Source organism: Anas acuta, chromosome 9 (genome assembly GCF_963932015.1).
Source record: "Anas acuta chromosome 9, bAnaAcu1.1, whole genome shotgun sequence".
Lineage (NCBI taxonomy): Eukaryota > Metazoa > Chordata > Aves > Anseriformes > Anatidae > Anas > Anas acuta.
In genome coordinates, this window is record NC_088987.1 from 3258631 (window position 1) to 3282585 (window position 23955).

The 23955-nt window shown below is 38.9% G+C and overlaps 1 long non-coding RNA gene across 2 annotated transcripts in view; it reads left to right on the plus strand.

Moving 5' to 3' along the window:
* The window catches only part of LOC137860938 (uncharacterized), a 215089-nt gene extending 194877 nt beyond the window's left edge, over positions 1 to 20212 (plus strand). Inside the window, exon 4 of one of the 2 annotated variants that reach the window (XR_011099268.1) lies at positions 19700 to 20212. This is a non-coding gene — a long non-coding RNA (uncharacterized lncRNA). Of the gene's footprint in view, positions 1 to 8687; positions 9216 to 19699 lie in introns of those variants that run through there. The other variant, XR_011099265.1, reaches the window with a different exon arrangement.
* Positions 20213 to 23955: the final 3743 nt, after the last annotated feature.

Here is a 23955-nt window from a genome sequence, read left to right on the forward strand (position 1 = left end):
AAAATTAAACAAATTGCTACAGAAAAACAGCATAAGCCTTCTTTTGATATTACAGTGCAGTAAACATGCCATTTGTTACCCAGCGCTCTTCCTGTCCGCAGATGAGTCCCAGGGCAGTTAAGAAAAATGGTCTTTGTGAGACCCTCCGAGAAATATGTACCAGTGACTTGAGAAATTGAATCAGAATAATATCAGAATGCGAAGATTCTGCTATGGAAATCCAATTATGATCTGTTACAGGATTTATTGTGTTGCTTTGAGAAGCTAGTAGCACTATGGAAACAAGTCCTTCCCAGAGAGCTCCGTTGGCTTGTTTGCTGTCCTTAGTGTAAATACAATAGAGGACTTCAGTTTTTGTTTGTTTGTTTGTTTTTTAATTGTTTTTCCTCTACCATTGGGAAGCAGGAACTTTGTCCCTTGGCCTATGGGAAGTAGAGCTCATTACAAAAGATCACTTGGTTCTTAATCCAGCACAGTGAACACAAGAACATCCTTTGAGCGTGGTTTTGTTTTCAGACTTTTTTCAAAGAATGTGTATGCTAATGGGATAGCTTTTTGAGTTTTTTAAAGATAGTTTGGGATTATATCTGTCATTATGCAGAAATCATGAGAATGCATCTAGATCTGTCTAACAAAATGTTTGCTATAATTTTGAAGTACGTAGCTTTTGAAGACCAAGGTTTTATCCAAGCAGCTTCTCTCATGATGGCTAGCTAGAGTGTGGGCAAGGTGCCTTCTTCTTCCAGACCTTGCCCTGCTGTTTGTGAATTCTTCAAATTGTACACAATGAAATCATGACTGGGACGGGGAAAAAAAAAAAGAAAAAAAAAGTTGCTAGTAGTACCTTGTACATTCTTATAACAGCATTTATGAAATCATCTTAATGGGGATGACTGATTGATTGAATGTTTTGATTCTGTTGAGTGAAAAATAATAGATACTGAAATCTGGTATGTTCCCTGAGTGTTCTTGGGTTGTGTTTTTTTTTTCCTTTTCCTTAAAAGAATGATAGAGTTTGTACGTTCAAGGTGAATGTTTAGAAATGATGTGATGTAGAGTTTCTTTTGTGCTAACTAGGGGAAGCTGTTGTTTCTCCTGTTATCAAGCTGATGGCTTTGTGCGAGTCAAGCAGTATCACAGAATCACAGAATCACACAGAATCACAGAATTTCTAGGTTGGAAGAGACCTCAAGATCATCGAGTCCAACCTCTGACCTAACACTAACAGTCCCCACTAAACCATATCCCTAAGCTCTACATCTAAACGTCTTTTGAAGACTTCCAGGGATGGTGACTCCACCACCTCCCTGGGCAGTAGATTCCTTTCCGACAAACAGGTAGGCTCATTCCTCAGCAAATGTGTCAAAGAATCTTAAAAAGATAATATACATGTATATATATGTGTATGTATATACACTCACACATATATATACATATATAAAGGAAAGGAGATTCCTTAAAAATAAGGAAAATTAAACTGTATACTTTGAGGAACAGGGAGTACTTTTTCAACATTTAAGTGTAAGTCCATACCCTCATATATGTGATACAAACCATCAGACTGAATTTTATTTATCAAATGATGCGATATAGTTTCTCATAGTGCCTTGTTACGTTTGAACTGTGAAGTTATGAAGTAATAAGCACAACTGCTGTTTGATTTAGTAGGTGAGCCAAAAACACCCCAGACAGATAGTGGCTGGTTTTATGTTAATCTAAACTATTTTCATTAGCTTTTCTAGCAAAACAGAAATCTTAAAAAATGTCTTTATGTTTTACTCTTTAAAAAGAAGTACTTTGAAATGAAACAGTGAAAGTAAAAAATAGAAACCATTTTGCTTTGAAATGTTGAAACAAAATAAAACACTTTGATGTCTGATAAAACTTTTTTCCTTAGATGAGGCAATCTTGTGAATTAGTTATAAATAGTTCTGTTGACCTGAATCTGCATTTTTCAATAAATAGTTTCTTAGACCAACACTTGGTCTTTTGTTAGCCATGATTAAGAGTGTTGTCCAGCACACGTGGAATGGCACTTAAGTTTAGAAGAGCACTCATATTATAGTTAAAGGATTAAATGGTTTAATATTTGTTGGTCTGAACATAGGTGAACCAGAAAATCTTCACCATGACTGTTAGTGAATTGGTTTGCTACCTTTTCTTTCTTTTCACTTTGCATTAGAAGTTAATCTGAATGTCCAAAAATATTCTGTATTTCTAGCATTGATGTGGAAATTAATTCCATTTTCCACTCACCTTCCACTTCCTAATTAATACAAACTGCTGGATTTCCAGTACAAACAACAACAAACTCATCTAGACGGTCTATTTGGGCAATAGCACAGAATTTATTGCTTTTCATGTTAAAAAGAAATTTATGCCAATATTGTTGTAAGCAAACTTCCACGTTATTCTACAGAAGAAATAGCTACATTTAGTGTTCAGATATATATTGCAAACTATATTGACAGCTCACCTGTAGTTTTTGAAAACCCTGTGCATATACATCTAATTAATGATATACATGCCAGGATGAAAGAGTCATTTGTATTTATGTATATGAAAGCAAATCTCCTTTTTGAAAGCAAGATACTTGTTTGCTTTCTATTTTTTGATTTATTTATATTCTGCTATTTTTAATACCTTTTTCTCTTGGTTTTATATAATGTATGCATTTGACAACATATTCTGGCTGAGACTAATTTAATGGGAAAGGCAGACATTTTTATTTCTAGATATTTGATCTAAGTAAATATTGAAAAATGTACAGTAAAGCAAAGTTTTCTATTACAGCATCTCATGCTATTTCACAAGATTTTTGTTTCCTTGCTTATTGTGAAGTCAACACACCTTGACATTTTGACAGCTTATTTTATTGTTAAGGGGGACACTAAATGACAAAAATATACCATTAGATGTATCTTCTTCTCACTCCCTCTTAGCATCACAAAGCATATTGTTAATCTGTCACTGATTGGATAAGAAAATTTTGATCTGTTGGATTTTTTTTTCTATTTATGTAAAATGATTTTTAAAAATATTAATTAAAATAGCCAAAACTATGTATGAAAACCTTGATTTGAACTGACAAAAGGCAAGGGATATCAGGTAAAGCAGCTACAGATTTTTGCATTTTGTAGCACACCTGTTTCTGCAGCAAATTTGTATTTCTGGCTCCATAATACCTGTCCTAAATTGGATAAACATAAGGTAGAAAGAAAGTTTTGCACAAGTATAGCACAATTTTAGTTTTGTTGAAACCACATCTTGCAATAGTATTGCAGAGTCTTTATAATGGAGTTGTTTAAAAATTTTCCTATTCCTATTCACAACTTCTTAGTACTTTCAGGCTCCTCAGCAAAACACATTTCACACTTACTGTGCATGTAGAAGAAGAGGGGCAGAAGGTCATTAATATCATGTATGATTTGCTTAGTGTGAAAAGTGTAATTCACTAGAAGTATAAGGATGGAATAAAATATTTTCTGCTTTATCCAATGACGGGTTTGGCTATTTTGGCACTTACAGCTACTGCCATTCCACTATCTTCTTCACAATTTGTGATAGAAAAAAAACATTTCAGTCCATATTGGGCAATGTCAGTGTAAACAACAGTGTCACACATTGTAGTACAAAGGTAAAGGGAAGTAAGCAGAATACATGTAAATAGGAGCCCTTACCGCTATTCCCTTATCTTCTGATTTTTATTTTTATTTTTTATATATGTTTTTTCAGACTGCTAAAGAAAATTCAGCATCTCATGTACAAGCTAGAGGCACTCCTTACCTGCTGCTGCAGAAGTGGTAGGATTGTCTCCAAGCAAAGGGGAGAAGACAAGGCAGTGCCACAGGGAGCGAGGCTCCGTGCTAGCTGGGTGATTAGTTCCAGAGTCCCAAATTCTCATCACATACGTGTAAGCACACATGTTCACAGTACCTTTTATTTGTACAGGTACTGGACACATGAATTAAATAATCTTTTCATACATATAAATGACCTGTCTAATCCAAGGATTCAGCATCTCAAACACTTACTGCTAAAACTGCTGTCACATTGTTTTAAATTCCTTGAGATACCCTTTTTTACCTAACAGCAAGAACGTGATAAAATGTTTATTATCAGATCTTATCCTTTTCCCTGAGAAACTCAAAGTATAATTACATTTCATAATTATCCGCTTTCGTCTCTAACAGCATTGTTCACCCTCTGGACCTGTTGTTCTGTTGCTATTCTATCTAGCACAGTGAAATTCTCTTCAGCTTACTTAAACAATATTAATCCCATCAAAAGTGACTCAGATAACGTCATAAGCTAAGACACAGCGTTCTCAAGATATCTTGCTTATGCTGTGGTATAATGTCCTCGCAGGTGTAATTAAATTATGTCAAGAGGATTGTCTTTCCATGACTAGAAGCATGGCAGTCAGGTATGAGATTGTTTAATTCAGCCTTGGCTGCCCGCTAAAATGAGCGCTCAGCCTCTCCTCACTGCTGGCTGCGATAGCGACCATTTCCCCTCCCTGTGCACCTTACCCTAGTCACACAGCCAGTTCCTCTGATTCAAGGAGAGTTGTGTTTGTCTCTAATGGTCCAAAATTTGCTGTTAATGAATGGGAGTAGTCCCGTTAACTGCAGTGGGAGAATATCACCCACTGGAACTGACACAGGGAGTAAAAGAGGCATAATTTGGTCATCTGTTAGTTTTACTAGCGTACTAAATAATACTGCAGTAACCCGTTATTTATATAGTACTGAGTGCATTAAACGCTAGATTTAGTACTTCATTATCTATTTAAGATGCAAAGATAACCATTATATTTGTTCTTCTGTTCTTCTGTTCTTCAAACTTTAATTATTACTTCTGTAGTTGGCAAGAGATCTAAATGTGCTGCACCACATCTTTGTTAGCAATAATTCTTTATATTTTGTGGCCATCTACTTTTTTCGAACTGGTGGGGTACTAGCAGCAGTAATCACACTACAGATTCATGAATTCAAACTGAAATGTTATACAAAGAATGTCTTCATTTTAACGCAGTATTTGTCTTTTTTTTTTTTTTTTTTCTGGAGTCAGCTTTTGGGTAGAAGCATTTCAAAAAAGGACCTGCACATTTATGAGGAATTGGGTCTGTTTAAACTTCAGACACAGTGCAAATGAAGAGTTTCTTGTGACAATTGTATTTAGATGGGTTCAGTTAAAAAAGAAAAGAGCCCATGAAATCTAGCTGAGTTCTGGATCCTCAGAATTTGAGATGAACCTGGAGGCTGAGCTCCTCCACATCCATGCTGTCATCTTTGTAAATGAAATGAGTCTGTATCCCATATATTCACCTTCTAGAAGTCAAACATGGTTTCTGTTATAAAGAGCAAGTTTATGAATTTGCAGTGAAGGCAAACAAAAGTTCCTAATATTGGGTAGACTCTGTCCATCTCTTTTTTGAAACAGAAGTTTTATTCACCTAAAGTGTTCAAGATCTACATGAACTTATGTGGGCGGAATTTAAAAACAATGTACTAAAAACTGAAGTTAGCTTTCATTATTGTTAATTGCCTCCCACAGAAGTTCAAGTGGGTTTTGAATTGTGTGTGGAAGGTACAAGAATATCTGATGTGTTCTGGTATTTAAAAAAAAATGATTGACAAATTGCATTCGTATATCGAGAGCCCTAACATTTCTTCATCAATCATGTAGACTTTATTGTGCTTTTCAGAAATGGAACTTCATTTTTGACTCTGAGTGTAATCTTGCTTCATCATATAAGACAATTCATAATTCTTTCTTTTCAGCATAGTTTATTAAAATGTTGGAAAACAGTCAAACACTTAGCATGTTATGACTGTGAATAGGGAAAAACTATTAATATTTGATGATCATATTTCTGCAGTAGACCAAACAAAATTCTCTGCAAAGTGAAATAAAATGCATAATAGCTGAGCCTGCAAAGGAAATGCCCAGAACTCACTATGCAATTGTCTCATTTTTAACAATGTGGTAAATTGTGTGATTACCATAGCCTATAATGTACATAGGGAACTTTAGTGCCCCATATGTCATTTTTGGTTTTGAAATGTACAATCTTTAGGCAGAAATAAAAGATGGAAAATGTCCAGACAAGGATTAGAAGGGCAAAGGGGTGGCTACTGGGCAGCTGTGGTGGAGGTGCATTTGGTATCAGGAGCTGCCCAAAGTGGTCATGAAAAGCATTCCAACTTCCACACAGGAGCTTTTTTCCCCACAGGCATGGCCTTTTCCTTACAGCTTCTCATAGCTCCCATGGTAAAACCATCAAACCTACTCACTGCATTGGTGACCTACAGAGACTACTGGCATCAAAGGAATATGCCAGCTTTCCTGTAACGAGGTGTATTTTATAGTATTTCTAACAGAGCTATAAGGTGGATTTTAACTTGAAACTTGGCACTAACGTTTCCACCAGTGCATTTTGTTTTCTTTTATTGTCTTCAACAGTGATAGGTTCATGTTGGATTTCTTTTTTTTTTTGTGATAGAAAGAAATGCAAGTGGGGAAAAAAAAAAAAAAAAAAAAAAAAAAAAACACACACAAAAAAACCCACCAGATTCAGGTTCTTGCATGTAGAAGGTAATTTTTAAAAGCTCTCTCAATACAGACAGAATAGGTCTTTGTGTTAAGTTCAAGAAAAACAAGTAAAATAGTAAAAGGCCACTTACTTGTAAGACACAGTTGTACACATCTGCCTCATTTCTCATTCGTCAAGTGAGAAAAATGCAAAAAGAGCAAAACCGCAACCACCTCTGCCAGCACACCACTGCCCAGGGTCTGTTGCTGTTGGGGCTGGAGAGTGCCTTTACACCATGTGCTGCTCTTCTGCCATGTCAAGGGCTTTTCACGTGTGCTTCTTCTCCACTCCAAGTGATAAATATTCTGCCTTTCTCCAGGAGCAGTTGTTTCGGCAGCCAGCATAAGCTCAATTTGCCAAATGGGCTGAAGATGTCGTCACAGTAGCGAGTCAGGCAGGGAGCAGGAGCACAAAGGGTCCTCATGAAGCAGGCTGGTGATGTTTTGTCTGTATAAGCTCTGTAGCTTGGATTAAAAAAAAAAAAAAAAAAAAAAAAAATTACTTCTGAAGAAATTGCTGTTTCTTCTTGGGTTTAGTTTCACTAGAAGGTCCCCTATTCTGTATTATTTAAGAATGTCTAGTCATTTAAAAATGTCTAGTCAAGGAAGACTGCCCTTAACTTCCAAACTATTTAACTTGACTAAAGGACCTGGATCCAGTCACGGGGAAGTTTTCTGAGATCAGTAATGTCACATCAGTTTCATCAGCCCCATTTGTGGTGGTACTTGCAGAAAGAAAAAGGAAAATTGCATCAAAAAAATGTTTGTTTGTTTGTTTTCTGCGTGTTCTTATTTAGAAGATGCGATCAGTGAAGTAATAAATACAACAATAATAGATGAAACTTTTTAACATTTAGCATTGTTATTTGCATTTACTGAGGTGTGCCTGTATTGTGGGGCAGCTGAGCAACCCTCCAAGCTGGTGAGCTTCTTCTCTGCCAGGCCTCTGGCTGCAGCAGGGAGACAAAGTAGAAGCTAATAGTAGCCATGTCAAAATTGTCCAGCATTGTAAAGGGACAAATATTGAAAACAAACAAACAAACAAAAACAGAAAACAAAAGCCAGACAACCAACCCCCCCCCCCAAAAAAAAAAAAAAAAAAAAAAATCACAGAAGTTTCTTAATCACTTCCACTCCTTTTCCTGTATTTGCCCCAAAGACCACTCTAGTAGTAAGAGTCTGAAAACTTGGCTAATGGAATTAAATGTTAGGAGTGAATTTGATCTGATGCTGGAAGTCTTAATATCTGCTTATTGACTTCATTGGAAAGGGTCATAAAGTTGTTAGGCCATGCATGAATTTAAATTCTCACATTTTTTGCTCTTTTCTGCACTTTAAAAAGGTTTTATTATATTCTTTCATTTTTTCCTATTTCTATCTCATAATAATACTTTATCCATTCACTAATAAGCTCTGGCATGTCACATTTATTACATTCTTTCCCATTTTATTTTTAAATTCTTTCATTTTATTTTTAAAAATGGGTGGAGTGGGAGGACTTTCAGAGCCAGTAGATGTTCTGACGATAAAACTGCTAACAATAAATGCATTTACAGAGGCTAGTACTGTTAAAAATGCAACAGTTTTAGTGTTTTGTGGTAGGATTGCATCTAACTGACATGGGATATTCAAGTGAAAAGCACTCCGTTTCATCCTGCTGTTGGATGGCAGTGTGCGCGTGCGTGTGTGTGTGTGTGTGTGATTTTGGAAAATCCAGAGAGGTGAGTGGGATTTATATGATCACTGAACCAGGCCCTGAACCAGATCAGTCCAGAGCAGATGCCTCTGCTGTTTCAGTGAGGGAAACAGCTCCGTGCAACTTGGTTGCATCTAAAAAAGTTGACATCAAATGCTGGATTTCTGGATATTTTTCTCCAAACCCACCTTTCGAAGATAGCTTCTGTGCTGAACAATGCTGTCCTGAACCCAGTCATCCAAGTGGCTGAGTGACACCTTTGACATATTGTTCTCCAACTTCCCCACCTGAAGTTATTTCCAACCCTTGACTCTAATGTATGCAGCCCAGCTAAGCTGTTAAATAAGGAAGAAGCTTCAGAGCACTAAAAATATTTAAATTGCTGCCTTTTCAGATTCTCTCACTGCTGTCTAATGGGCCTTCAGAAGCACGTTCATTGTTTCCCTCAGCACATTGTGCTGCGAGGCCTTGCAGATAGATTTCTTCTGCTTCCCGAATCCACGTCTCTGCCCTGCCAGAGATCAAAATGAATGCTGATTTCAAACTAATAAACAGGCTGCATTTTCTGACAGACTATTCACTGGAGTAATATTATAATGTATTTCTTTTGATGTGTTTGTTTCCCAAGTTGTCAATTAGCTGGAGAGAAAGTGCCACTCTCCCCACCATCTTTCTTTCTGTGACCAGATCCTTTTTGGTACATCATTTGTCAAAATGTCAGTGATGTAAGCTTGCTGGGGGTTTTTATGTGTTTGAAAATATTCTTAAAGGATGTTCTTTCATTATCTAGTGTACTTTTACACCAAATGCTTTTGAAGTAATGTTGTTAGGCTTTGGAAACTTCTGAAGCTGACAACAAAAAAGACTACGTGGAAGTTGAAGTTCTATTGTTTCAACTGTAACGATGCTTTTTTGCTATCGTTCAAATGTGTGACTTGAAAAAAAAAAAAAAAAAGTTTCTCGGTGTCCCTATTTTTGCGCAGTGATACAGGGAGTCCTTTCCTTATGCTGGCAGTACCGGGGTGGTGCAGTGGGGTGAGGCACAGCCCTACTGGTGCTTTTGGAAGGCTCCCCTTGGCTGACCCTCCACGTCGTGAGTATTTTACCGTGTCTTTGCTCTTCTGGTAACACAGCAATAAAAACTTTAATTGTACCTGAAAGTTAAACCAAGTAACCGCTCGGTCATCTTGCAGTAAAAGTTCATTTTATTCCATGGGTCCTGTTAAAATTAAATATTTATAAGGTACCTATAAAGTAAATAAGAATAAAAACAGGGTACTTGCAGTAAAGGGACTGAGGGACTAAAGTTTCTTAGCAGCGTTTTCTCACTGTGTACAGCCATTCTCTCTGCTGTTTGACTGCAGTGTGTTTGAAAACTGCTGCAGATTTGCTACAGAACAACAATATTTTCCTTCACGGCAGATATCTAGCACTATCTCCTGTGAGCATCTAAGCATGAGGAGGATGTTCTCATACACATTTTGTGATAATTGCATAGCTGCTACTTTTTATTATATGTGATAGTTAAACAATCTGAAGGATTTTTTCATATTCAAGAAGTTCAAAAGTTATTAAAAGAAAAACATAAAATATCAGGCTACAGGAACTGAAGTTTTTACTTTATCATCATTCTTGAAGATAGTTACAAAAATTTTAAGAACGTACTACTTTAAGCCTTGCATTAGTGAGGTACAGATTTATTAAAATTCTTGATGACTTAAAATTAACTCCCAAATACAAAGGAAGCACACGGCATGTACCCATGCATCTACACAACTGAACAGATAGTTGGAAACTGTGGTGTAAATGCCTGAAGTAACTAGGAAAATAAAACTAACATTCATGTTTTTTAAGGAAAAGGTACAGCTTTGAAGAGGCTTTCAGGGTAGGGCATAACTGCATTATCTGAGCGTTCCCTAGGCTCCCAACCCTAGATGCTATCGCGCTGGGGCAACTTGGTGTGCTAGCTCTAAGGAACACCACGGAGCGTGGAGTGGAGTGGAGACACCACGGCTAGGCTCTGTGATCAGGTGGGACCTCGATTGTTCTTGTGCACAAAGCAGCACTTTTTGCCACCCTAAGCCAAAGACCTGTCATGTTTTGACAAATGCTGTACCCTAGTGTACTTTTTGCTCATTATAATATCATTATAATACCAAAACACACCTCCATCCCAAAAGCTACCCACCTCCAAGGTGCGACCACCCCTCACTGAGCATGCGCTCTGAATTTCTCAGAGCCTATTACTTTAAACGGAGACGGGAAAACTTTACACCAATCATAACTAAGATATGCTTGACTAGAGCCACTCAAGCTCCACCTAGAAGACAGAAAATAATATAAATTGGCCCAAGAGAGAGGGGATGTTAGGGAAGATACCACCGTCAGGGGAGATACCATCCCGAGGACATACAGCATCCTTAGGACCTCCTGACTCCTGGGATCAGTCGACGGGCTGAGCCTCTCTTCCCCCCCCATTGGGACGCCTTTGGGTGAGATCTGAATATTTGCTTATAAATCTCTATATAGAGTCTTTGATCCTTTCAACGCGTTTATTTCTAGGCTGTGCACCCATAACACTTATAACACCTATAACACCTATAACACCTGTAACACCTGTAACATCTATATCATCTATAACATCTGTAACACCTGTAACATCTGTAACATCTGTAACACCTATAACACCTGTCACATCTATAACACCTATAACGCCTGTGTATTTCATACATACTAACTTGCTTTTGCAGACAGTCACTATCGCCGGCAATCCAAAAGAACCTGATTATCTGTTGCTGTAATAAACCATACTTGATTGCATTGTGATAGCTCTCATTAATGCGACTTGGGTGAGGGTGATTATCCGTGATAATTCAGTGTTCTGAATCTAACCAGACCCCCAGACGGTTAATGCATTGTTGGTGAATGTCTGAGTGGACCCCCAGGTGGTTAATACGTTTTTGGTGAATGTCTGAGTGGACCCCCAGGCGGTTATTACGTTTTTGGTGAATGTCCGAACGGACCCCCAGTTTTGGTGAATGTCCGACTGGTTCAGTACTCTGAATCCAAACGGGCCCGTGACGGTTAATCAGCTACACCCCTTTAACGCGACAGTAAAATTGGCGTAGTCGGCAGGATTGCTATGGATAAACTACTGCAAAAATATAAATGTGCCCCTTCCCAGGCAGGGAAGGAGTTTTCCCAAAAGTTTTGGAAAGATGAGGAGAAAGTGGTAGAGCACATTGAGCAGTGTCAGGCTTCACGAAAGATTGGTCAAAGAAAGGGTAAAGGTGCAATTTGTGCTGTGTTAGGAGCTTGTTTGTCTTGTGCTCGGCAAAAAGCTAAGGAAACTCCTGCTCCCAAACTGATCTCTGATGCGGAACATACAGCTTTGAAATCAGAGATTGATGTGTTGAAGTCATCATTGGCCTTTGAAAGGGAGACGGGAAAAACATTAGGAATCAGAGTGGATAAACTTTTGGGTGAAAATAATAAACTTTCCATTGAGAATGACAAACTTGTGACTGAAAATGATAAACTTGTGAGTGAAAATGATAAACTTGTGAGTGAAAATGATAAACTTGTGCATGAGAATAATCATCTTAAACAATTGCTGGAGAGGGTTAGTCATCTGTTAAATAAAGTACAGCCTTGTGCTCCGGTCAAGCAGATTCGTGGAGTGCTGCATAATGCAGAACCTGAAAGCTGGGACAGTGATTTCTGGTCTGACAGTGATGATGGTGTTGAAGAGATTTCTGATTCTGAACCCCAATCCATTTCCTTGAGACCTTTGGTTAAGACTGAGACTGCTGTTGATGATAATGATGAAATCCGCACTACTGTGCGAACGATTCCGTTGCCACCAGCAGAGTTGGTTAAAATACAGGAGAAGTTCTCAAGGCGGTCAGGGGAATCAGAAGTTGAGTATGTGTGGAGAGTTTCTCTTAAAGGAGGAGATCGAATGATGTTGAGTGAGGAAGAGGTAGGAGGCTTTTGGAGACCTGGAGTATTTTTAACCACCACACCAGGAGCTGACCTGGCTGTAGCAGTACAGAAAGCAGCCTGCATTCAGGCGATATATGAAAGAAATGAATTAAGGAAATCCCCGATGTTAGCTCCTATTGATCCAATTCGGTTAACCCCACTCATCCGTGGACTCCCTGATTGTCTTAAGATGTTTGTAGCAAACACCCCAGATCACATACTAGCTGCTTGTAGGGATGATGATAGTGGTTGTAGGCGAAATCCTAACTCTCCTATTCCAACATGGAGTGAATTGGTACAAGACATAGATAAGTACGGACACCAAATGGGCTGGATTAATTCATCCAGTATTAAATCCCAAGACCACTCTCGGCGACTCCGCCAAATCCACACTAAAAATCCCAGATATCCCAAATTCAAAGAGAGATTGAAACCTAATAGGGAACGAGGTGAGTTGTGGTGTCGGCAAAAAAACTCTTATCCCCGGGGAGGGCAATGAGCCACCCTGCTCGGCAGGTATTAACAATTCAATGGCTCTCTAATGAACATATTGACCCTATCATTGCCATTCCTGTTGAACCCCCCAAAATATTGGTAAACTTTCTTATTGATACCAGGACCCAAATGTCAGTAATTACACATGAGACAGCACAAACCCTGAGCATAACACCTGGTCAACACAGGGTTAAATTCACGGGAATCAATGGTGTGGAAAAACAATGCCCCACTGCAAAAAATTTCACCCTGGTTGCCAGAGGAACAAAAATTAACCAGGGTAGAAGTATTAGTTGGTGCTGCATACACTAATATTTTAGGATTTGACATACTGCATGGTCGTATGTGGAAACTCCCTGATGGAACTGTGTGGAGTTTCGCGACACATCAAAGGGATTCAGGCACCATGAGACTGAGCCTGTTACAAACATCCGTACCCCTATCCCCTGCTAAAATCATTAATGATCGGCAATATCTGTTGTCAGCAGCAGCACTTATGGGGATTGACGGGGTGGTAAAAGAATTGGAAAAAAGAGACATTATTAAAAGGACCCATTCACCTTACAATTCACCAGTGTGGCCAGTAAAGAAACCAACCAGGCAATGGCATTTTACAGTGAAATACAGACAGCTGAATGCTAACACTACACCTTTGACTGCCGCAGTTCCAAACATGGCAGAGATAGTGAAAGCCCTCCGTGTTTCTAACAGTAGCAATAGCGCTAACTACTTCCAAATATTTCTACGCATGGGAAATCAAAGATTGCTATTTCACCCTCTTTCTAACCCTGCCGGTTGAATACAACCGAGCATATTTTATTTTCTTTTGTGTTCACAGGAACCCTGAGCGAACTGTATATGGACAGCTGGAAGATGACGAATCAACAGTTTGGATTAATGATGCTATGCTTTACCCTGACCTTGATGCAATTACAGACCTTAAAGAAAACTTAGCTACTGTGGCTGTGCATGGAGCTGAGGTGTTTCACCATGGCATTTAACCATGTATTGTCACAGTATAGTACAGTCACTGTAACATCTCAAAACAGAAAGGACCTAAATCTCTCTACTTTAGTTCTACATGGAAACAAAATATTTTCAAAAGATGAATGGAGTTGGAACAATTCTCTAAGAATGGCTGAACTTTAAGCCATGTCTGGACAGACAATACAAATTGGTTGCCAAATAACTAAAATAACTGAACCAAATTTTGATTGCTGGTACAATTTTACTTTCACCAAACCTATAATTGTGTACTGTCTCTGAGGCTACAGAGGCACAGAATTACTATTTGAATTCATGGTCAAAGGATAAGAAGCCTCTGCCCCTGCAGATATTTGAAAATGAACCGACTCAGCCTCCCATTGGTCTAACTCCTTCCATCTTCAACACAGGTCCTTACATAATTAAAATTGTGGGAAAACAACAAATTCTCTTTGACCCTAGTTGGTCCCTAAAAAAGGGCCACAGGATGCAACTGGGTTATTAGGGACAGGATTAGGTATATTAAATAGCATTGATGCTGAGGTTTTAATGAGTAGAGTAACTGCTACTACAGATGACCTAAGGAAATTGGAACAACCAATAAAATCATCCTTATTGGCTTTAGGAGCAAATCAATGGCTTCTATCAGATATTTTACCCCATTGGGAACAAATTGAGGAAAATGATCATCAATTAATTGTAAATGCCCTTGGAAAAGCCCAAGGCAATACCTCCCTTGCCTTGAGCTGTATCCAAGCGCAGTTATGGATACAATCTGTAGCAGCAGCTATTATTAGAGAAGGAGAAGGAGGAACTTTGCCCACTGAAATTCGAAAATTGATTTGGGATAATGCTTCAGAATTTGAAAAAGAATTTCAAGCTTGGTGGCAATTAGTCAACTTTACCCATTAAAATGATAAAATTGTTGCCTTTATACTTACTATAAGTAATGCCACCGTATACAATGTATATCCAATCATTGCATTAGGACTCAATCATAATGGAACTATACTTTATCCTAAAGAACACAAAGTATGGGCCCATCAAAAGGGAGGAAAGTGGCAAACAATTGATGTAAATGCATGCATTGTGCGTGAACAAAAAGGTTTCATCTGTGAAAGTAACACGCTGGAATCTCAAGACATTTGTCTTGACACTGAGCAAAATATTTGCCACTTCGAGATACATCCTAATGCAACCCTTGAAACTGTACTTATACATATTGGGAAAGGTTGTGTTTGTATGAGAACTCATTGTGATTCTATAGTCGTAGATGATACAGTGGTAGATACCAGTAATCACTCTAATGTTTGTGTTTGCAATTTTACCAAAATTCTAGGATGTGATTTTAAATACTCAGCTCCTGTCACTTCTTATCAACTTATTGCATCTAATTATATTCTGCTTCATGAACTGCTGCCTACTCCTATTGGAATGAACCTCACCTTGGTGAAGAAATTGCTGGTACATGAGGACCTGAAGCAGCTGATGACACAAGTCCAAGAAAATGGACAAAAGACTCTGATTACTGTCCACCATGATGCACAAGAAATACATCGAGTGATGGAAAGAGTAAAGAGAGATGATTGCCAGCTGCCAAGGGAATCTTCAACAAGATGCTTCACCCTGCTATTGTTCTGCTAATACTGTATTATGTTTTATACTGACAATTAGTTTGTATGCTAAACTCTGGTTTATGGTAAAACGTTTAGCATCACTACACAATGTACATACACTCGATAAACCTCAAACCGAGAATGTATGTGATATCCCCGACATATTTCAACTGTCGTGAAGCTTGAGTGACTATAGTCACGGGGTGGATTATGTGGTGTAAATGCCTGAAGTAACTAGGAAAATAAAACTAACATTCATGTTTTTTAAGGAAAAGGTACAGCTTTGAAGAGGCTTTCAGGGTAGGGCATAACTGCATTATCTGAGCGTTCCCTAGGCTCCCAACCCTAGATGCTATCGCGCTGGGGCAACTTGGTGTGCTAGCTCTAAGGAACACCACGGAGCGTGGAGTGGAGTGGAGACACCACGGCTAGGCTCTGTGATCAGGTGGGACCTCGATTGTTCTTGTGCACAAAGCAGCACTTTTTGCCACCCTAAGCCAAAGACCTGTCATGTTTTGACAAATGCTGTACCCTAGTGTACTTTTTGCTCATTATAATATCATTATAATACCAAAACACACCTCCATCCCAAAAGCTACCCGCCTCCAAGGTGCGACCACCCCTCACTGAGCATGCGCTCTGAATTTCTCAGAGCCTATTACTTTAAACGGAGACGGGAAAACTTTACACCAATCATAACTAAGATATGCTTGACTAGAGCCACTCAAGCTCCACCTAGAAGACAGAAAATAATATAAATTGGCCCAAGAGAGAGGGGATGTTAGGGAAGATACCACCGTCAGGGGAGATACCATCCCGAGGACATACAGCATCCTTAGGACCTCCTGACTCCTGGGATCAGTCGACGGGCTGAGCCTCTCTTCCCCCCCCATTGGGACGCCTTTGGGTGAGATCTGAATATTTGCTTATAAATCTCTATATAGAGTCTTTGATCCTTTCAACGCGTTTATTTCTAGGCTGTGCACCCATAACACTTATAACACCTATAACACCTATAACACCTGTAACACCTGTAACATCTATATCATCTATAACATCTGTAACACCTGTAACATCTGTAACATCTGTAACACCTATAACACCTGTCACATCTATAACACCTATAACGCCTGTGTATTTCATACATACTAACTTGCTTTTGCAGACAGTCACTATCGCCGGCAATCCAAAAGAACCTGATTATCTGTTGCTGTAATAAACCATACTTGATTGCATTGTGATAGCTCTCATTAATGCGACTTGGGTGAGGGTGATTATCCGTGATAATTCAGTGTTCTGAATCTAACCAGACCCCCAGACGGTTAATGCATTGTTGGTGAATGTCTGAGTGGACCCCCAGGTGGTTAATACGTTTTTGGTGAATGTCTGAGTGGACCCCCAGGCGGTTATTACGTTTTTGGTGAATGTCCGAACGGACCCCCAGTTTTGGTGAATGTCCGACTGGTTCAGTACTCTGAATCCAAACGGGCCCGTGACGGTTAATCAGCTACACCCCTTTAACGCGACAGAAACTTATTTATGGGAATGCACAGTATATAGATAGAGGTTTTTTTTCCTAAGCATGAATATCCATAATAAATAAATAAATAAATAAATAAATAATAGTTTCAATCTTTAAACAAGTTAACTTCTTACAGAGACACCGTAATACAAAAATAGTATTATTTGTATCTTAACATTACAGTGTTATTTTAATTATATTCATTATATGTATCCAGAGAAAGAAAAATTGCATCTTTTTTCTAGTAACTAAATATTTCCCAGCTGACATAATCAATTTTTGCAGAATATGTAGATGAATGTCTTGGTGAGTAAATATTTTTCATCGTAGACACTTTTTATATAGGTATATGCTACGCATGAATATGAAATCCACATTTCTAGCAGTTGGAAATATTTCCTCTCTGGATTTTGCTTCTACATGACAAAAAAAGCAAAAACAAAAACAAAACCCAGAACATTATGATTCATTACCCAATATGTAACGGAACTTTCACACAATCTGTGTTGGAAATATATAGCCTCAAAGTTTGACATTTTCAATCTGTAGTCATTAAAAGAAAGGCTTATTTTTTTTTGTTTTGTTTTGTTTTCTTGCCTTTATTTAAGGAAAAATAATTTACTTTTTGACCCATATATGCATGTGTATTCTCATAAATATGCTTTATGGTCTGCTGGAAAGTATATTCACTATCCAACATCTATTAGTAATAAATGAAAAAAAATCTCCTAGGAATTATCTAGCAGTAGGTGGATAATTCCAGCTTTTGTTCTTCCCTTGCAAGGAAATATTGAATAGAAAGAAAGTATGAATTACCTCTCTAGGATGTAATGGAAGACTCAATAAGAAATGCATTAAAATGCATTATGAGAGGCAAAAAACCTGACCCAAAATTCTTCTCATAAGATATTAATGAATGGTTCTATTTTCTGGGTGCTGAGAGGGTATTTAAATAATCACTCTGGTCATGCATGTGGTGCTGCCAGCAAAAGCCTGCACTGGCTGATGGCAGGATTCATTTCTTGAAAGTTACAAAAGCATAAAATGTCTGAAGAAATATCAAAAACTTCAGCTTGTGGGAAGTCAGTCTGATGTGGTGTAGGAGACATCCAGTGAGGGAAGCGCTGATCCGAGGGAACCATGTACAGTGTACAGGTGAGAAACAGCAAATACTGAGGAACTGTTGGAAGAGCTGCCTTCTAGAAAGGGCATAGACATCTTCTGGTAGGATTTTTGGTGTAATTCTACCTGCCTTTTACAGTATGAGAACCCCCAAACCCCCAAAATGCCGACAAAACAAAAATCTATTTCTATTGGCCATGCATGTAGCTGGCATTACATTAAACTCAGGGGATCAAAACTTGCTGAGGTCTATGGGATGATTCCTGGGGAGCACTGCCAGCCTCCACCCGCCATGCTGGCCAGGCTGGGATGGCAGCGAGGAGCGAAGATTTGTACCCCCATCACTCCAGGAGCACATGACACCAGGTACGCAGCGTCAGCATCACTGTGCACAGAGATAACGCTGAGAGATTTGTGTCTCCACGTGGGATGTATGTGTGCATGTATATACGAATCGTATTTTTAAATTATTTGCAAATTAGCTTTTTAATGAAATCATCAAAGGAAAATAAAATGCACTGAGACTTAGATTGCCTCATTAGTTTGAACTACGCGAATGTTTGTTTTCTCCCATAGACAGGATATATGCTGCTATAAATTATTCTAATAAGTCCGATGTCTCTGTGCTATGGTTTATTTTTGAGGCAATTAGTTACTGTGGCCAGAGGACCCACACTGCAAGAAAGCCACCTGAATCTTTTACATCTTTGCTGGTTTGGCCACCTCCCAGGACAAAGAGCTATGTGTGGTGCTCTGCGGCTGGTACAAGTGATGGCAAAGGACAGTGCAGTGACATCGGCTCCCACAGGCCCCAGAAATTCAGCTGAGAAGCAGTGCATGTCACAGGCACAGCCTCTCACCCTCCGTGCAACAGTTGGGCTGTCGGTACCTGCCTGCAGCCCTGCCAGGCTTCGGCAGCACAGGCTTTTGGTGTAAATGAAGCCACATGGGATGCTGATCAGTGGGCAGGCCTGTTGTCTTCCTACATATCTGCATGGCTTGGAGGAAAAGCATCAAATAGGCCATTTTTCTTCTTAAAGAACAACAAAAGAAATCTTATTAAAAAAGAACATGCAGATACTCACAGCCTTGTTCACCAAATAGCCTGTGATTTCTCTTAGAATGAGCCTGGCTAAATCAAGTTTCTAATAATATCTTCAGGTGTAAAAATCACTGGATCAGGCAAAATATTTTTACTATGGGTGTTTTTATAATTGTGAATCGTCTAATTGCAAATTGTCATTCTTTACACTCTCCTGAATTTTTTGGAGCCTTCAGTCACCATAGGTAGGTTTTTCTTAACTGAAGTGTCATCAAGTATTGCCATACTTGAGCAATGTTAGTATACTTGACTCATACTTAGGGCACGCTATGAAATATTGCCCTGATCACAAGGACCTGACGTGTTGACCCAGTGGAACATGGCACATCGCCTAGGAGGCTCTTGAGCTCTTTGTGTAAAACACAACCAGAATAAGAATGCTCAAAAAAGTTTTAACCTAATTGTGCAGTTCCAGACTCTCCTAAGTCTCGCCTTACTCCTCACCAGTATTATTAACCACATGTTAGTTTTAATAAGATCCTCCTTCGAGTATGATCATCTTGATAATGTTCTTCAGTTTCAGAAATAATTTAATCTCAAATTATTTTATTAAAACCATTTATTTGTGCTTTACTTTGAAGGTGCTGCCAGTCAGAATATGCTGAGATGAAAAAAGCCCACAGCAAGCTGAGCATCCTCAGGAACCCTCCTGGTGGAGGAACCAGCATAGCTTCCCTTGATGATAAGCAACCTCAGCCTAATGCCAGGTCTCTCACCATCATTCATTAATGTTACTGTTTATTTGTGAATTTCCCAGTGAGTAGAGGGAAAATCAAATTAACCTGTGCTCAGTAGTCCTCAAGCCACCCAGACTGTTGGGTTGCTCCAATGGCAAGACTTTTTCTCCATGTTCCAGTTCCAGTTTGGAAACTTTGAAGTGTCTGAGTGCTCTATTAATGCTCTATTAACAAAGAAATGTAATGCTCTATTAACAAAGAAATGTAGAGGGAATAAATCATCCTTGGAAATATTTCAGATGTGGATATATATATTCACATAAGTGGGGAAGAGGGAAGATATGTACAGAAAAAATGGTGGGATCTCTTGTTGTATTCAATGTATTTTTTGAAATGAAATATGCAGCCATGTCTGTAATAAATTCAGTGTCAAAATATATTGTGAACCAAGTCTCTATTCGATAGTTTTGTTTCACATCATTTCATCCTTCTGTCTCTTGCCCTTATGTGCAACTCTGTTCTCTGATTTTTTGAGAGACCATTCTCACTGTGGAAAGATTCATGAATAATTTTATAATTGGCTTTTTATTTATTTTTATGTGCATACTAGGTATGAAAATAGTCTTCACTTGGGAAATTATAGTGGAAGAATTGGGGTTGGATTTGTGGTGTTAAAGGACATTTACAAAGAGGAGAAAAAAAAAAAAAAAACAAAAAACACTTTTAAGTGCACCAAATATGCAACTGCCATAATATTATAATAATTATACATTGCTTAGATCTGCATAGTACTTAGTTTGAAACCTTGAGCAATAGGAGACTGATAATTATTTACTAGTCCATACATTTTGAATATAGAAGTTCAAAGGCAAGAGACATTTCTCTGTTCTGAACTCTTTTGGAGATATATTAATAAGATTTCATTACCTTTGTCTATCCTGAAGTAAGTAATCACTGAACACAAACACTTAGACCTGAGGTAGTTAGTAGTTTAAAATATTCCAAGTCATGAATTGCTGATGTCCAAAAAATACTTAGGACCATGCTTCAAGTGTATTTTAATTTTTTCTTTATGTTAATATGTTTTTTTCCTTGAATTATTTGTGTACCCACATGTTCTTTTGAGCAACCAGTTTAATACAAGGGAGGTTTTGATGATGTGCTGGCAAGTGTATATTCTGATATGGAATTAAATTTGTTAACAGAACGTCTCTATAAATTCTGGACAGGTAGTCTGGGATAGGTACCTACATCAGAAGTTGGGAGACTAAGTGACAAAATTAGTTGCAAGTTTCCATGCTCTGGCTGCTCTGTTTGAGCAATTTAAGAGCTATTTTTTCTGCACAGGCCCTTTCTGCAATAGCAGTCATCCCATCACTTGTCACTAGGAGAAGCACACTTCGATTTGTATATAAAGGCTGCTGAAACCCAGAACAACCTGGCTGTCACTTTTTTCCCTCTTGCATCACCAGAGATTGTTTGCATGATCAGAGGGAGGTGGAAAAGAAAGACATAAGCAGGTGTAACTCTGAAAACAAATGCCAATCAAAATATGCAATTTGTCATCATTTTCTTTTTAGTTCTTATTGCTGATTTAGTTATCTTGAGGTTCCTGAGTCAGCTAGGGGAGTAACCCAGGAGCACAGAAGGTAGCGGGGTGCTTTGTCCCTCTGCTTCCAGTGGGAAGAGCAATCTCTCTCACACCTGCCCTGGTGTCCCATCCATGTGGAATGAATTTCTGAGTGGAGGATGGAGGTAAATCCGGGAAGAGCTCAGCCCTTTACAAGAAAGATGAGGCATAAGTGAAACCTTTAACCACACAGGATTCAGAAACTGGGCATATGTGGAAGGAAAGGCCACATCTGCAGTCAGCACCTGGGCAGCCATGTAGCCAGCTGTTCTGCAGATGTGTCATATTATTATTTGCCACTGCATGTACAAGAATGCCCGTGAGCAAGCCCTAGTCTGCAGTGTGGGACAAAGCTTGCCAATGCCAGTAGCTTGTGAGGAGCTCATGCAGCTGCCTGCTGCCTCTTCTCTGACCTGGGGAGCAGTCCACAGGAGAGCTGGGTGGATGTGGCAGTGGCATCCCTCCTGCTCTGCATTCCCAGAGGGCAAAACAGGACCTTGCTGTGTTGATCACTTGTGTAGGAGCACATTTGTACACTGAGAGAGGGGTCACTGCTCGGTGACACGAGAAAAATGCTTCTTTGTGAAAACTGCCAGGAAATCCAGTGCCTGGCAGTGCCAGTTGGACCTCTCATTTCATCAGTGGGGCCAAATGAAGGATCTGGGCAAGCAGACTGTAGTCCATGGAGTTTGCTGGCCAACAATGTCCATCACTGGCAAATAGACTTTCCATATGTAATCTGGATATTGTTAGCCCTGAAGTGGTCAAGCAGCTGGACTTGGTATTTGTAGGTCTCTTCTAGCTGCACTACTCCTAGTCTAGTCTAGTCTCTTATCAACATAGAGTAGAACATAGATTCGGGACTTATATATATATATATATATATATATATATATATATATATATACTTTTTTTTTTTTTTTTTTTTTTGTGATGCTGATTTTAATTTAAACTGCTATGAACATCCTACAATATATCCCAGATCTCTTTAGTGAATGAAAAACAAAGTGAATGAGACTATCCTTGTTGGGAAAAAAAAAATGTAGAGAAAAAAATTATTTAACCTATGAAGAATTCTACATACATAAGGTGTATTTATGCAAGAGTTACAGGGAAATGGGACAAGGATGCAAGAGGGGGGTAGTTATCCCAGAGTTCAAAGGTACACAGCTAATCAAAGGTAAAATACAAAAAAGAAATTATTGTATTCAAGCTGAAGATAAGACATGTTAACCTAAACAGATGTTTAGCTTCAATTAAAGCTTTTGGAAAAAGCTTTTGTGCTGTGGTAAGTTCTGAAAGTCAGGGAAACTTTTTTTATTGCTTGAAATGTTATATGGAAAGAGTGAGAGATTAGGCTATCACTGAAGGATGGGATATCTCAATTTTCATTTGAAAATGTTTCCAGTTATAAAAGGTAGAGGGCAGAACTGATTAGATCCATTTAAAATTGCAGTGTGTAGAGGTGGCATGAAAATATTTCGTTTTCTCAAGTTAGAGATGGAACAGGTAGAACCCTTAAAAGCATTTTTTCAAGACTGATAGCAGCATAGAGTGAACAGAAGGCAAAGGCTGGCAGTGAAAATGAGAAAAGGAGGAGTTGTGGAAGAGATTAGCTCAATTGTGAGAGGTATTTCATTAAAGGAATCAGATGAAAACTTGTAGAGGAAGCAAGAGCTGCCTGGTATGAAAAATAAAAAAAAAAAACATGCTTCCTTAGCATCACTGCTTGCTTCAATAGAAAATGAATCGGGGAATATTGGATAACAACAAATTAATCTGAGAGTTCATACATGCAGTGTAGAAAATTCTATTTTCTTTTTATTCTTTATTTAATATGGGGATAATGCAGAATTTTGAAATGTCAGAAAAACCTGGGATTGACTTACGCCCTGCAGTTAGAAAGTGACTGCCTCTGGTTTAGCCTTTGGACTCCAGAGCTTCTGCCAAGCAGCACTTGGGGTTGGCTGATGCATCTCAATGCAAGGCAACTGTGGCATCGGCATTTTCCTCTCTCCTCTGCAGAATTGGACAGGGGAATGTAGGTAGGCATGAGGCAGGGGCCTGGGGTGGGGTGAGGCATGGGACTGCGAGGGACCATCAGGAATTGGAAAGAGTGGTCAGGAGAGAGAGAGGGTGTCGTGGTTTAACCCGGCCGGCAGCTAAACACCACGCAGCCGTTCGCTCACCCTCCCCCCTCCCTCTCTGGGACGGGGGAGAGAAATGGAAAGTGAAGCCCGTGAGTTGAGATAAAGACAGTTTAATAAGACAGGAAAATAATAATAATAACAAAAAAAAATAATAACAATAATAATAATAATAATACAATGGTGATAATAGGAAAGTAATAATAATATGTACAAACAAGTGATGCACAATGCAATTGCTCACCACCCGCTGACCGATGCCCAGCCTAACCCCGAGCAGTCCGGCCCCCTCCCCCCGGCTAGCCACCCCTATATATTGTTTAGCATGACGTCAGATGGTATGGAATACCCCTTTGGCTAGTTTGGGTCACCTGTCCTGGATC